We start from the raw sequence: 14,858 nt of genomic DNA, 5'->3' as shown, positions 1-14,858 counted from the left end.
TTGATGGGATGTTTTTCTTGCTAATTTGTTTGAGTTCCTTGTAGATTCTGGATATTAGTCCTTTGTCAGATGTATAGAGTGTGAAGATTTTCTCTCACTCTTGGGCTGCCGGTTTACTCTGCCGACTATTCCTTTTGCCATGCAAAAGCTCTTCAGTTTAATTAAGTCCCACCTATTTATCTTTGTTTTTGTTGCATTTGCTTTTGGGTTCTTGGTGATGAAATCTTTGCCTAAACCAACGTCTAGAAGATGATGGCCAACAAACATGAAAAAACGCTCAACATCACTAGTGATTAGGGAAATGCAAATCAAAACCACAATGTGATAGCAGCCTTACTCCCTCAAGAATGGTCATTATCAAAAATAATTAAAAAACAGATGTTGGGGTGAATGCAGTGAAAAAGGAACACTTCTACACTGCTGGTGGGAGTCTAAACTAGTACAACCACTATGGAAAACAGTGTGGAGGTTCCTTAAAAAACTAAAAGTAGAACTACCATTTGATCCAGCAATCTCACTACCGAGTAACCACCCAGAGGAATATAAATCATTATACAAAATAGATACTTGCACAAACATGTTTATAGCAGCAAAATTCACAGTTGCAAAAATGTAGAACCAGCCCAAATGCCCATTAGTCAATGAGTAGATAAAGAAACTGTGATATATATGATGGAATACTATTCAACCATAAAAAGGAAGGAAATAATGGCATTTGCAGCAACCTATATGGGATTGGAGACTATTATATTAAGTGAAGTAACTCAGGAATGGAAAACCAAACGTCGTATGTTCTCACTTATAAGTGGGAGCTAAACTATGAGAAAGCAAAGGCATAAGAATGATAAAATAGACCTTGGGGACTCAGAGGGAAAGGGTGGGAAAGTGGTGAGGGATAAAAGGCTACAAACTGGGTTCAGTGTATACTGCTCTGGTGATGGGCACACCAGAATCATCACGAAAGAACTTACTCATGTAACCAAATACCACCTGTTCCCCAAAAACGAATGGGAAAAAAAAAATGCAAAGGGAAAGCAGCTCTGGAGAAAAGGGGTAAACGACTGAGGAAAAGTCAGAGGAGAAATTTTCCTGAGTGAAGTCCACATGAAGTGACTGATAAGGCAAAGTATGTGTTTTTATCACCTCTAATAATCAAACAGTTATCTTTAATTCACATTTTTAAAATGTTTAAATCACTCTAATTTATGGAATATTAATCTGGGAGTTACAATTTCATTAAACTTTCTTTTGGTCAAAAGCATAATCACTTAAGTTATAGCAATTCCTTAAACTCAAATCAAGAAATAAAAAACAGAATTATCTTTGAAGAAAAAGAAAAGCTCTCAAGTCTCTTGCTATGGTTCCAGATGTTCAGCAGCAGGTCTCTTTGAAAGCTGAATCTACCCTGGCAGGTAACCCACCATTATTTCAGGATGCTGTCCAGCATGGGGTGAGGGGGAATCTAGCAGATAGTCTCTTGGCTATAGAAGATCTGGTAGGCCAGGCAAATTCCTAGACAGAAAGAAGTGTCCTTGGGGTGATTAGTAAATGCTTTCTGAATGAACAAGAGGAAAAAGAAACCCTAGTCTCAGCAACTGTCTCCTTGGATCCACAACAACTAATCTTGAATTCAAGAAAACACCTAAATGAACAAAAACTTGCAGCTAAGGAAATTAGAGTTTGGGAGTGAGGGGAAAGACTTCTCTCCTGGATGAAGGCTCATCATTTGATGAAACAAGATATGTGGTGTTCTCTTTTCCAAATGCTCTGTTTGAAAAAGCTACCAATTATCTGATAAATTCTGATTTATTCTCTAGTGACTTTACCCTTCTTGTAATGTCAGGAAATCCATTCACCCAGTGCTGAATGATTAAGTTTCTCTTCTCACAGTTCTTCTTCTATAAACTGTACTTTCTCTAGAGGTGTACAGTTAGCTTTTCCCCATCTCCCACCAGACATACTTTTCCTGATGACACTTATAGAGGCTAATACCTTTTAAGAGTCTAGGCCATCATATTCTCTTTTAACATGGTTACTCTTTCCAAGAATTTTACATTTCCTTTCCGTTGGTTTAGTACATTTTTCCATGTAGTCGGAATTTAAGTGAGTAAAAACTTCTGTTCCAAGCAAGAGAACCATAAAACCTTCAATAATTGCTCTCCAAGGAAATACAGAGTCAGACACTCAGACTCATGTTTATCAGGCAACACTGCCACACCTTACACAGTTTCCCCAGGAGGGACTCCAGGCACAGCTTCAAGTAGTCCAAAGCTTCTTTATGATCCCAAAGTCCTCCACAGAGTTGCCTCTGGCTGCTGTACCCTAGACCACAAAGACTACAACAAACCATATAAGAACACCTGTCAGCATTTCACGCAGAACCAAACCTAGTAGCCAGAGGTAAACCCACATTTAAGGCTCTCAAGATAGCTAGATTTCCCATACAAATTTGTGTTTCCTCAATAACAGTACACATATAGAAATTAGAATATATATGTCCTAAATAGTTTTAGTTTTCCAAAGGCATTTTCTCACCTTAATTTCTTAATCTGTGTTCCATTTGCTTTTTTCTTGTAGCACTATACAAATGAGTCTTTATATTACTATAGAGTTTTATTTCTATGGGTACCACTTAATTTCATCTTCTTCCATACAAATTGCACCCCCTTTACCTGGCCACCTTCCATCAAGTAGCTAAAGGGAGGCAGAATTCAGCTCCATCAGGAAGCATGTTTTAATGTTGCAAGGTTCCACAGTGAAATGGACTTGTATGCATAACTAAGCTTTCTGGCATATGCCCCAACTACCAGAGCTCCATGTATCTGAGAGCCAGTGGTTGCAGCTGAGGCACCTCTGCCTCACTGAGAGCTGCCCTCTGGGACCAAGCCCCTACACTGGGTGCCATTTTGCACTATGTATTCACAGATCTCCCCCATTCGGTGTCTCTGGAGCTAATGTCACATTTTTAGATGTTCTCTTGCTCTCCTGCCTTTCTGATCTAATGATTGCTACAGGTTTCTTAAATCCATTCTCAAGAGGCTAATAACGTTTTCTTTTGTTCATTTATCTAATACATTTTAATTAAATTTATAGAGTGTGACAGGTACTCTTCTAGGTCTTAGAGACAAAAGAGTTCTTCATCTTATGATGCTATCATAGTAGGAGGAGGCTGGTCACAAATAAGTAAACAGACATATGAATACTAAGGCACTTATCAATACTATGAAGAAATGTAAATCAGAGTAAAGAGTTAAAGATTAATAGGCTGCATGTTTTAGATAGTTATGAGGGGAGGCTTGTCATCAAGTGATGATACTTGATGATGTATGAGGTAGTGGGAAAGGGAGACATTCAAATTTTTGCAGAACAGGCATTCTAGACTGAGCTAACACCAAGTGCAAAGACCCTGAGATGAAGGTATGTTTAGGATGTTTAATGAACAACTCTCGAGATCCTGGTCACTCACAGCTCAGACCCAATCAGCTTCTATCTTGGATACATCCATTACAGTCACCAACAAGGGGAAGAAATGGAGCCCTGATGCCAAAAAGGAGAGGCTGGACAGTTTCTTGTTACATAGTATGAAAAAAGAGACTCCAGCACTGAGTGGGTGGCTGGGACTCCTGCCATTCACACTTCAGTTCCATGATTCTGTGCAAGCATATATATGTGTCTACATCCAGGTAACCTATCCATATAATTAAGGCAAATGAGACTTGAAAAACATATTAAACTCATAGTGATTATGATGCTGTCTTTATGTTTGAGAAAGGTAGACATTATCATCAATTCCCAAGCATTTGCATGAAAATAAAATCATGCAGAGAAAGAGGGCTGGAATTTAATTTTTAAAGCAAAGTTTTGATGTATTGATCAAATTCTTTCATTTTCCCACCTCTTCCTATGCTTCTGATTTCTACCATTCATGGATCAGCAGCAGCTAAAGATGACATTCTACAAAAGACTTGATAAAGTTTTCTGGTTTAAGTTTCAATTTTTTTTTTAAAGGAGATGATATGGTTTGGCTGTGTCCCCACCCAAAGCTCTTCTTGAATTGTATCTCCCACAATTTCCACGTGTCATGGGAGGAACCAGGTGGAAAGTGACTGAATTATGAAAGCAGGCTTTTCCTGTGCTGTTCTCATGATAGTTAATGAGTCTCATGAGATCTGATGGTTTAAAAAAAGCAGGAGTTTCCCTGTACAAGCTCTCTTTTCCTGCCGCCATCCATGTAAGATGTGACTTGCTTCTCCTTACCTTCTGCCATGACTGTGAGGTTTCTTCAGCCACAGAGAACTGTGAGTTCTCCATTAAACTTCTTTCCTCTGTAAATTGCCCAGTCTCAGGTATGTCTTTATCAGCAGTATGAAGATGGTCTAATACCGAAAGTAAGAGTGTTATTCAGTATTTTAAAGCTTGACATCTAAGTGGTTCGGTTCTAAGGGCTAAATCAAGTGTATAGCCCTTATAGCTTTATGTCATGGTTATAACACAAATAATAAATGATAATAGTAGCTACAGTTTCATTGGTCATGTTGTAGACTGTGTTAAGGCAAGTAATTTATTTATCTCACAAAAAATCTCTGTGGGAGGGGTACTTTTATTATCTCCATCTCACAGAAGAAAGATCTAAGACAATAAGAGTAAGGAATTGGCATTAACATCACAAAGCTGGTGGATGTCAGAGCTCAGCCTAGAAACTACTTCCATATGATGCTCCAGTCCAAGCTCTAGAGCATTTAAGAATCAGAATAAGAATCAGAATAAGAATCTACTTATGCTGTCATCACGGAGCAAAACCATTGGTGAGTATGACTAACTTCATGACTTGATTATTAAGTCCTCTCATTATTTTTCTCTCTTGCTAGATTGTGAAAGTTTCAAGTACATTGTATAGCTGGTAGCTCCTCGAAGGAACTCAGAAAAAAATATTTGTACGATAATTGAATACACCTGAGGACTGATGGCCAAAGGACTCTAAGATTCATCAACTGAGCTCTATTTTAAGATGGAAAGACTTCATGACTTGATTAAAATTAGTAGGTAACATGCATTTATTTTGGAATTCATTCCTTAAGGTTCAAGATGGCAAGAAGCTAAACTGAAAAATAAATCTCTACCAATATGTTTACAGATGAACTCTCTCCCTAGGTAACATGGGCATCACCTGATCTCAATATTACAACTGATTATTGTCTAACTTCAAAGTGGTATTCTAATGTGAGACTATCAGGTCATGGAGGAGGAGAAGATGGAATGCAGTTAGGGGATATATGGCTAGGGATGGGTGGGAGGATAGGGAAGCAATCTCTGCAACGTTTGTGGGTAACGGCAGTTACATAAGGCATGAATTTCAATGTGCCAGAAATTCGTTGCTCATGCTAGTATTTGTGGAGTTCCCTTGCTCCCTCTTCTTGATATGGGGGTTGTCTTGCAGTCAAGTGTAATGAAATCGGCACTGGCTTAACAGGCTGGAAACTGCCTGTTATCCCAGCCTTTTCAATCACCAGTTGTGGAACCCTGGACAAATCATTTAACCTTAACAGACTTCAACTTTCTTATCTAGAAAAATAAGACAATAGGAACAGAATATCCCTTCAAGCAATTCTGTGAATCAAGGAGAATTTACAGCTTTTGCCATTTATTAAGTCCTCTCATTAAATTTTTCTCTTTCTAGAACGTGAACTTTTCCAAAACACATTGTATAGTTGGTAGCTTCTCAAAGAAGCTCAGAAAAAATATTTGTTCAATGACTGAATACATATGAGGGCTGATGGTCAAAGGACACTAAGATATATCAACTGAGCTCTATTTTAATATGGAAAGCAGCATTCATCCATCTCATATAATAGTAATTTTTACCAAATATTTTTAATGAAAATAAATTGTTTCTATTTGAAATTATAGCTAAATAATAGTAAAATAATATATAAAGTATAATCCTATCTTTATAAAAAAATGTAAATTGTTAATGGATCAAAAAAGTTGAAGAAACATACACCAAACAATTGACAGTGGTTTTCTGGGAAAGAGATTAGGGCAGAAATAAGAGTGATATTTACTTTCTACACTAAGCACCTCATTATATCTAAATTTTGAATTTTATCATAATACATGTATAATTAGTTTAATTCATTTTTTAATTGCTAAAACATTTTAAGTGTTTCCAACCAGCCTGGCCAGGAACTGTTTGTGTCACACGTTACATGTCAACTCATTCAAAAAACACTAGACCCAAAAGATTGTCTCAAGCCTAAATATACTTTCTTGCTTTTACACTGCAGGAAAAAAAAAATACAGGGAGATAATGTTTCTTTCCAGTTAATACAAGTGTGAATGAAAAGGTCTTTCTTTTTTTTAGTTCCTGTGACCCCCAGGAGGGAAGGCTGTGGGCTGATTATTAGAGCATTTGAGTGTGTGGGTTGCCTGGAAGTGATAGCTAGCAAAGGCTGGGAGATGGGAAAATGATAAAGCAGGTTTGGCTTACAGAGCAGCTGAGCTGAACAGCCATACTCTCACCCAGATAGTATTCTTGTTAATTGTATCTGATTCCACTTGATTATGTATTTCATGAAATCTAAATGTTGGTGGGGGAGGTCACTCCTCCATGCTACTCATCAGAAATCTCAATAAAAAGGGCACCCCAGAACCCCTTGACAGACAGTCATGCAAACACATCACCCTTCATTGTGACAGATTTGCTCCAGTAAATATGATCACTTTTTTCAGCCTCTGTCTGTAATCATTTCTAGAACACCTGATGCCATATACCCAAAGACAAAGCTCTTTCTAACATAATGGAAGAAAAATATGGGCTTTCATGTCATGCAAAAATTATAGCATTCACACAAAGAGGGGATTTATTTCTTATGTGTATACAGTTCTCTCTGTTGTTATTGATGAATGCAAAAAGATAAATGTAACATATAAGGAGGAAATAACAGCAGGATGTGAAACCGACTGCTGACTTCCCATCCAGTTAACAGGGACAAGCTGCTGAGGCTCTCGTCTGTGGCTTCAGGGCATCATGGGTGGCAAGAGAGTTATGGAGTGATCAGAAACTCTATACCTTTGAGAATCAGAAGGATTAAATGGGATAAGCGTAGGTTTGGGCTCAGACCAGGTTTTCAGTCCAGAGGTCTAGTCTAGCTTTAAGAGTTTAGGTAAGCTAATTCAGTTTTCTGAGACTTGGTTTATTCAACTGTCAATGGGGATACTGATGCCTATTTTCCAGTGTGTTACAGAGGTTAATAATCCATAGTAGTAGCTTGTATGGTACATAGGAGACCCACTCAAAATGTGTTTTGTCTGTCTCTTTTTATCTTTGCCATTCATGCTTCTTTTCCTTTTCTCTCTCTCATTTTTTTTTTTTTTTTTTTTTTTGGCAGAAATAGCCAAGCTCTGTCATCTACTTTCCAAACTCTGTCATTCTACCTTCTGACCTCGAATCTTCAAATCAGGCCAGCAGTGCCATAAGCCAAGACCAGCTAAGTTTACAAGTGGAATAGTTTTCTTCTCGTTTTTATCTTGGGTCTTAAAAACTCAAAAATATGAAGTATTGTAATAACTACATTATAAATGAAAGACTAGTCTATATGATCTTTACATTTTCCTCTAGCCCTGAGACAAAGAGATAAGTAGATAGATGATAGGCAGATAGAGCTCTTATTCAGTTTTTATTTGTACCTTTTGGCCTTGCTTTTACACTGTAAATATAATGTTTATTGACTAGAAGATTAGCCAGGTCATGAAATGTTTATTAGCAGCTAATACCACCATGATGAATGGTGTTTCCTTCAATATTTTCAATCGGGACCCCTGCCATACACACTGTTCCTGCATGTTTACACCAGTGTTGGAAAGCTAGGATGTATCCTTTGTGGAAAGGGCAGGGCTGAGACTAGGGTCAGAGGAGTGAGGCACTTGCACTGGGCACACAATTTAAGGTCTTCCAAAAAACTCAGCAATCAAGATAAACAGTATTTTAATGCAACATTTTAAGAAATCATAATGCAGCATTCCATGAGGAACACAATATAAAATATTAAATAAAGTCAGGAACCAAAGCTGCATTTGCTTCTCTCACCCCTCCCTCATCCCAGCCCTGGGCAGAATCTGGGTCTCAAATCAGAATGCAGGAGTTCTGGCCTCAGTTCCGACATCACTTAGCTACAGTAAGCAAAAGCCTCAGGCAAGTTGCTGCAGTCCCTCAGTTCTCAGTTTCCTGTGTCATTTCACTTGAAAGTCTGATTAGGTAACTTTTAATGAACCTTTGAACTTGGGACAATTCAATGATTTTCTATAATATGAAGTTGCTTTATTTGAAGCATCATCAATGACTCACAAGGACAAGTTAGTTCAATAATTCATCCAGTTATTTAATCAAAAATGTTACTGAACACTTACTATATGCCAAGCACTAGGTTAGGCACAAAAAATACAAAGTTGGGGACTACTGAAACACATAGAAAGAGAAGACAAACCTTAGTGTTAAGAGGTCAGGGCAACTTTGCTAGAAAGTGACTCTGACCTAAAAACTCAAAGGAGTTAGGGGAGGGCAGGGATGGAATTCCAGAAAGAGGTAACAGCATGGCCAAAGGCCTGAAGTTAAAAAAGCAAAATCTCATTGGGGTAACTGTAAGAAGTTTAGCTTGGCTGAAACATGAATAGGATGGATAGGGGGGAAAAGTCTTTGATTACAGCATAGTAATAGTATTTGCCAGAGTGTAATGCAAAGAACACAAAGTTATGAATCAAACCTGGGTTGCAGTTCCTGCCCTGCTGCCAAATAGCCAGATGACAGGGTTTCCACATCCACTGGGACTGTATTTTAGAACACATGACAGATTTTTCCATGAAGAAGGGAGGCATTTAATTTCCTACAGAATGTTGTAAATCTCACATCTGAGATATTTACGGTTTACAACCCCAGTACCAAAGAGGTGCTGTTATTAATATAAGTAGCAATTTCCCCAAAACAATCTGCTAAACAGCTAAGTCCCTGTTGTGTGATGCCTATGAGGCTGAAGGTGCAAAGACCAGCCTAAAAGCAAGTAAACTTTCATCTTCCCCAGGCAGGTGTGAGAAGTGGGCAACTAGGCAAGTGTTATTGGCAGGTACTCCCAGCACATGTCTACTCAACCTAGGCTTATGACAGCCGAGCTGGTCTGCTCCTGACATATTTGTGTCTGCTGATTTAATTTCTGCACTTAGGAAAACAGGCTCCAAGCCAGCTATTTATAACCATCCCCCCAAAAAAATGTTTTAATGAATGCAAAAGCACACCATCTCTCGAGTCCTGAGCATAAAGTCAAAGCTTTATGTTTTTAGCCTCCCTGCTATCACACACAATACTCTCCATTTACTGAGTGCTTACTCTGTCCAAGCTTTACAAGTAACTCAGCCAATCCTCACAATTCTCTGCAATGGGTGCTAGTATTGCTCCATCTTAAAAGCAGGAGTAATCGAAAGCACAGAGAGGTAAACCATGTGCCCAAAGTTGCACAGCTGATAAGTGGCAGAGCCAGAACTAAGAATTCAATTAATTTAGATTTCTGAATTAATTCAGAATTAATTCAGCTTAACAGCCTGTCCAACTCTAGAGTCTGGGCTCTCAACCACTGCGCGACATAAACAAGTCAGGCTCATCAGTCTACATACCCAAGTGGCACCACTGAGGTACGGCACTCAGAGGCTCCTTAAGTTTCCAGGACACTCAAGGATCTGAATTCTCTGAGCTTCAGAGAACTTACTTCAGTCATCTAGTTGTGGGGGAGAAGAGCATCTTCTGTATCTGTCCTCAAATCTATCTTTCCATGCTCTTGGGGAAAGGCGTCCTTTCTCCCTCTCTCCTCTCCTGCTCTCATTTCCCAAATCCTTTTTTCTTAGACACTAGTTTGTTCCATCTGCTCCGCCTTAATAAAACCTGTACTTGAGACTCACTGTACCTTCTCCCTATACCTACAGCCCCATAACTCTTTTTCCTGCTGGACTTCATAAATGGCTGACAGTTATGCATTGCAAGGGGTTTTTTGTTGTTGTTGTTTGGTTTGATTTGGTTTTTTCTTCTCATTCCCCACTGAACTCTCTGAAATGGTTTCTGAGCACACTGCTGTACTAAGATTGCCTTCCTCATGGTCACCAGAAAACTCATTTTCATTGTCCTTTTTCAGTTTCCTACTTTCAACCTTTTCAAACTCCCCTCACTTAAAATCATCCTGGTAATTTATACATTTGATGAGTGGAAACTGCTTATACAATTATGAAAATGGGCTTTGAGACCTGACTGATACTTCGTAATTTGGTAGCTATGGACAAGCTACTGGGACCTCTCTGTTTCAGCTGCCTCAGCTGTAAGGTGTTGTAGACATTAAGTAGGATTCCACGTGGAGGCACTTAAACAAGTCCTGGCACAGCTGGGACTGCTTCTGTGAAGTCTGAGCACTCCTCCTGATTCTGAAGCTTTTGCTTTCTTACCAGTTCTTTTCCTTCTTGTCTGAGTATTCACTTCCTATGCTCTTTCCTGGGGCTTATTTATCTCCTTAATCCCTAAATTTTGCTAAATGCTGAAATTCAGTTTTTGGCTCTATGCTCTCCTCCTCTTCCCATCTTCTTCTCTAATAGAAAATAGTAGTTGGCATTTACTATGAAATCTTACTAGATGCTGGGATCCGTACTAACGCTTTCCAAGATGTTCTGGTGTCACCCCCGAAATCAATTTCTACAAAACAGCATTAAGCTTTTTACTTTCCTGAGCTAAACTCTTTCCCCATCCCTCTGTCACCATCAATCCAGCTACCAACGGTCAAACCCAAAGTGCTATCTTTGATTTGCCTTCTGTTGCACCCCCTGTAGTCAATTTAAAAACAAACTCTATGTCTTTTTCTCCATTCTGCTATCTTTTATTGGCATTTTCAGACTGAAATTCAACATGTTTGGGCTTGGTTCAGTAAAGAATCTACTTCCTGGGTCTGCAGTGTTGATGGCTGGAACACAGATGATCTGGCCCTCATTCCAGGATGCCAAGATGCTATGGGCTCTTTAAATGAGATCCTTATGAACTCTCTGGTGCAGAGTATTTTTAAAGTTTTCCCAAAGTATATTAAATCAGGAAATTCTGACAACAATGGAGGAAAAGGAAATTTACATACACTGCCATCCTACCAAGTATCAGGAACTGTGCTAAATGCTGTTGCTTCCAAGATACAGTGATGATCTCATTTTTTAAATATAAAAAAAATGCCATGCTGCTTTTTCCTAGTGGCACTTCAGAGTACAGTTCTTCTTAATAGAGGCAGCTGAGAAAATGCATTTTTTGTTTTGATTTGTGTCCTCCTGGCACGTTTTAACACTGACCTCCAAGTCAGTTGATCACCTTGGAGAAGTGGAAGTCATGATTTATCTTCCGTTCTAATGCAGGAATCATCACCTCATGGCTGGGTTTCTCATTTGTTTATTTAACGATTCATTCGACAAATATTTATTGGGTCCCCTCTCCATACCAGGCCTGTGCTAAATGCTGGTAATGCCACTGTGAATGTTTCACTCTCACAATGCAAAAAAGGCAGCTATAAAAGTGAATGCAGAAGAACAAGGTGATACTGGAGCACATAGAAGAAGGAAGGCCCTTCTTAGATTAGCAGGCTTTACTTTCTTCACTTGTCTTTCAGAAACATCTCCTTTTGTCCACCCCTACTGCCACCACCCTCATCATTTAACATCTATATTTCCATAATAAGTTCCCTGCCTTCAGTCTCACCACCTCCAAGTCATCCTCCACACTGTGGTTGCAGCCATCATTCTCTAATGCAAATCTGATTATGTCTCAAACTTTCTCAACTTTCAAACAAATGCCCCTGGCCTTTCCCATAAAATGGAAGCTCTTATGCTTGGATAGTGTCATTCACACTTGATTGCTGCTTGTGTCTCTTGCTTGATGTTGTGCCACTGCAGGGAGCTAAGAACCCACATCTCCTGCTACAGCCACACAGAACTACTTCCAGGCCTTACAGAGATATTTCTGCCTGGAAAGCCCTTCTTTTCTCCTTGTCCTCGTTCAAGACTCAGCTCATGTCAAGTTCTCTGAGAAACCTTCTTGATCTTCTTACCCTCCTTGAGTTTGATGCCCTCCCTTTGTGCTTCCACAGCATTCTGGGCATATCTCTCTGAAAAACTGACTCCATAGCACTAGTTGTTAATTGGTGTCACCCAGGTGCTGTTCACCCTCGATGGCACTAACCACATGAGATGGCTTATTGTCACCCTAACTTATCAGATATTTTTGATAAGGCATTCTCAAATATTTTCTCTGCCTGGAATGTCCTTTCTATCCTTTCCTACCTGGTAAAAGACTAATCATTTTTCTCAAAGATCACCTGCTCACATCCTCCTGGGAAAGAAAAAAATTACTTTCATGCCTGAACTATTGGCACATGGTTTATCCTACAGTTATAGCAGTTAATCAGATTAAATCATAGTTAAATACCTGTTTCCTCAATGCCTGGGACCATTTTTTTACTTTTTACTTTCTTGCCTTTTTTGCCAGCCTCTAGCACATAACAAGTGCTTATACATGTTTCCTGAATGTTGAGAAAATCTAGAAGGAGGGGATGGAGTATACAGCATACACATTAAGATCTCATAGTACAATATAGAAGTATCCTGCTTTCTATTTCATGTGTGTTCTTTTTGTATTTACAACTAGATCATAAACACTTTGAGGGACAGAATGATGTTACATGTTTTATATGACTTACAATGCTAAATACAGGATAGGTGGTCAATAAATGCTTGTAAATGGAATCTGAGTATAATCAAAATAAATTGATCTTGCAGATGAAGGAAGAGGAAATATACAGTAACAAAGCAAATAAAGAGCTCTAGTAAAAGCAAAAAATATTCTTGATCTTTTCTTGCCAAGGTTTTCAAAGATTTCAAAGAAAATGATGAGCGTGTTCACCATGGGATAAAAAGGACATATGCTGACAATCATATTTAAATCCTCTCTATGCCAATTTCACTTGAAAATATTCCTGGAAAGGTCTCTACTTCACTTGTTATTTGAAAATAAGAAGCTCAGATTTCTATCTTACTGAATACCTTTAAAAATCATAAAAACAGAGCTATTTTAATAACAAGCATCCCTTTCCCAATTCCCCTCTTTGCATTTTTCTTTCTCAAAAAACACTCTTCACCTTCAGTTATGCTGACTTATGAGTCAAGATCACTTTCATAAGTGTTTCTCAATTAACCTCACGAATATCATGCTTCTTCCCACTTCAAAGAAGTCACAAAATGTTAAAGATAAAAAGATCCCCATCCCAAGCAGCAGAGAGATGCCCCAACCTGTCATCTCAAAGTGAAGAGAACCCCCCCTGATGAGGAGCAGCAGTCATAAGTACTGGATCTGAGCTTCCAGAGTTTACTTCTGTCTGCATCAGCTTGGCTGCCAGATTCCCCCCACACTTTTCCACTTGGATTTTTCCTAAAAATCCAAGGTTCCCCACGTGCACAAAAGCCAAAAATATACCTGTCTGCCCATCCCACCTTCCAGGTACAAACAACATGTGAAGGTGGAGAAACTTTCACAGGAGACTCTACACCTAAACAACTAATTTGTAAGTATGTTACACGTTATCTCAGGAATAATGAAGTCTTTTACGCTCCAGATGTGACATTCTAGCAAGCTCAAAACTAGATTCCCACCAGAGGATTAGGCGCTGCCAACCACACACATAGAAGGGGCACAGGAATTCAGTGAAGGCTGCAGAACACCTCCCTCCAGTCAACCTCTTCCTGCATTTATTGGCTTCTAGTCACACCTCTCCTAAGTGACCATTATCTGTCCCTCTTCTATCTCCCTTTGTCCCAGTCTTGGACTCCTCACACACTGACCCAGTCTCCGCTGTTTCAAAAGGCCATTCGATTTGACGCTTTTCCCGGGTGCAGCGGGTGCACTGCACACTGAAATCCCTCCCCTGTGGGACTGGCATTTTAGGAAATCTTTTTCTCAGGACCTTTTCCATTGGACCAAAGAGATATTCAGAACCGTGCCTGTCCACCAACTAGACAGCAGACAGCAGAGAATCTCTCCCAGGAAAGAGGTTGAAAGGAAAAGACATCCCCACAAAGAAAAATAATAACCCAGAATCCTCCACATATTCCACACGTGCGTGTCATAAAACCCTTCGGAAATGGGTTGGGGGAGGATAAAGACCCGGCTTCCCACTGCCGCCGCCACCGCCACAGCAACCCCTGTCCAGCTCCCAGCGCTGCCGCGTGGTGTGCATGAAGACAGCACCTTCCCCCGGGAGGAGAGATCCTGGCTCCCTGCGTTTCTAGGAGGTGATTATGGCAAGCCTTTCAGTAACTCATCATTTATCCCTGCACTGACCCGAGCCTTACCCCGGCGTCTTTGGCACTAGAGCTCAATCAGAAAGCCGAAGGCTGCCCGTCCAATTTTCCAGGTGACATCCCACCACCACCACACACACACACCCCACTATGCGCCTAGGGCGCAGAGGGGTGGAAGGGAAGGATGCCAGGTGCCCATGCCTGAGAGAAAATCAATGGCAACGCTTACAGCTTGGGGTGAGAAATCCCAACCCGCGCCCGGGTGGGAGGACTTGGCATCAGCTACCTGCAGGGCGCCCCCGCCTGCACACCCACCCAACGAGTGCAGGCTCGCGTTGCAGCCCGGAATGCAGTCAAGAGGGTAGAACTGGACGGAGGGAGCCTCCACGCCCCCTTTGTCTCCACGTTTCCCAAATGACATGGAAGGAAAGTTTACGAGCAGGGAGGCGGTAGCTTTCTGCTGGGTCAATCTGACACCTCGCAGGAGGCGACCCTCCCTGGGTTCG

The 14,858-nt window shown here is 40.2% G+C and overlaps 1 protein-coding gene across 2 annotated transcripts in view; it reads right to left on the bottom strand.

Annotated features, from left to right (window-relative positions):
* Positions 1-14,858, bottom strand: part of PLPPR1 (phospholipid phosphatase related 1) — a 464,080-nt gene that overhangs the window by 294,653 nt on the left and 154,569 nt on the right. The window lies entirely within an intron of this gene.

Source organism: Saimiri boliviensis, chromosome 2 (assembly GCF_048565385.1).
Source record: "Saimiri boliviensis isolate mSaiBol1 chromosome 2, mSaiBol1.pri, whole genome shotgun sequence".
NCBI lineage: Eukaryota > Metazoa > Chordata > Mammalia > Primates > Cebidae > Saimiri > Saimiri boliviensis.
Note: the sequence above shows the minus strand (reverse complement) of the source record. Positions and strands in the feature narration are given on the sequence as shown.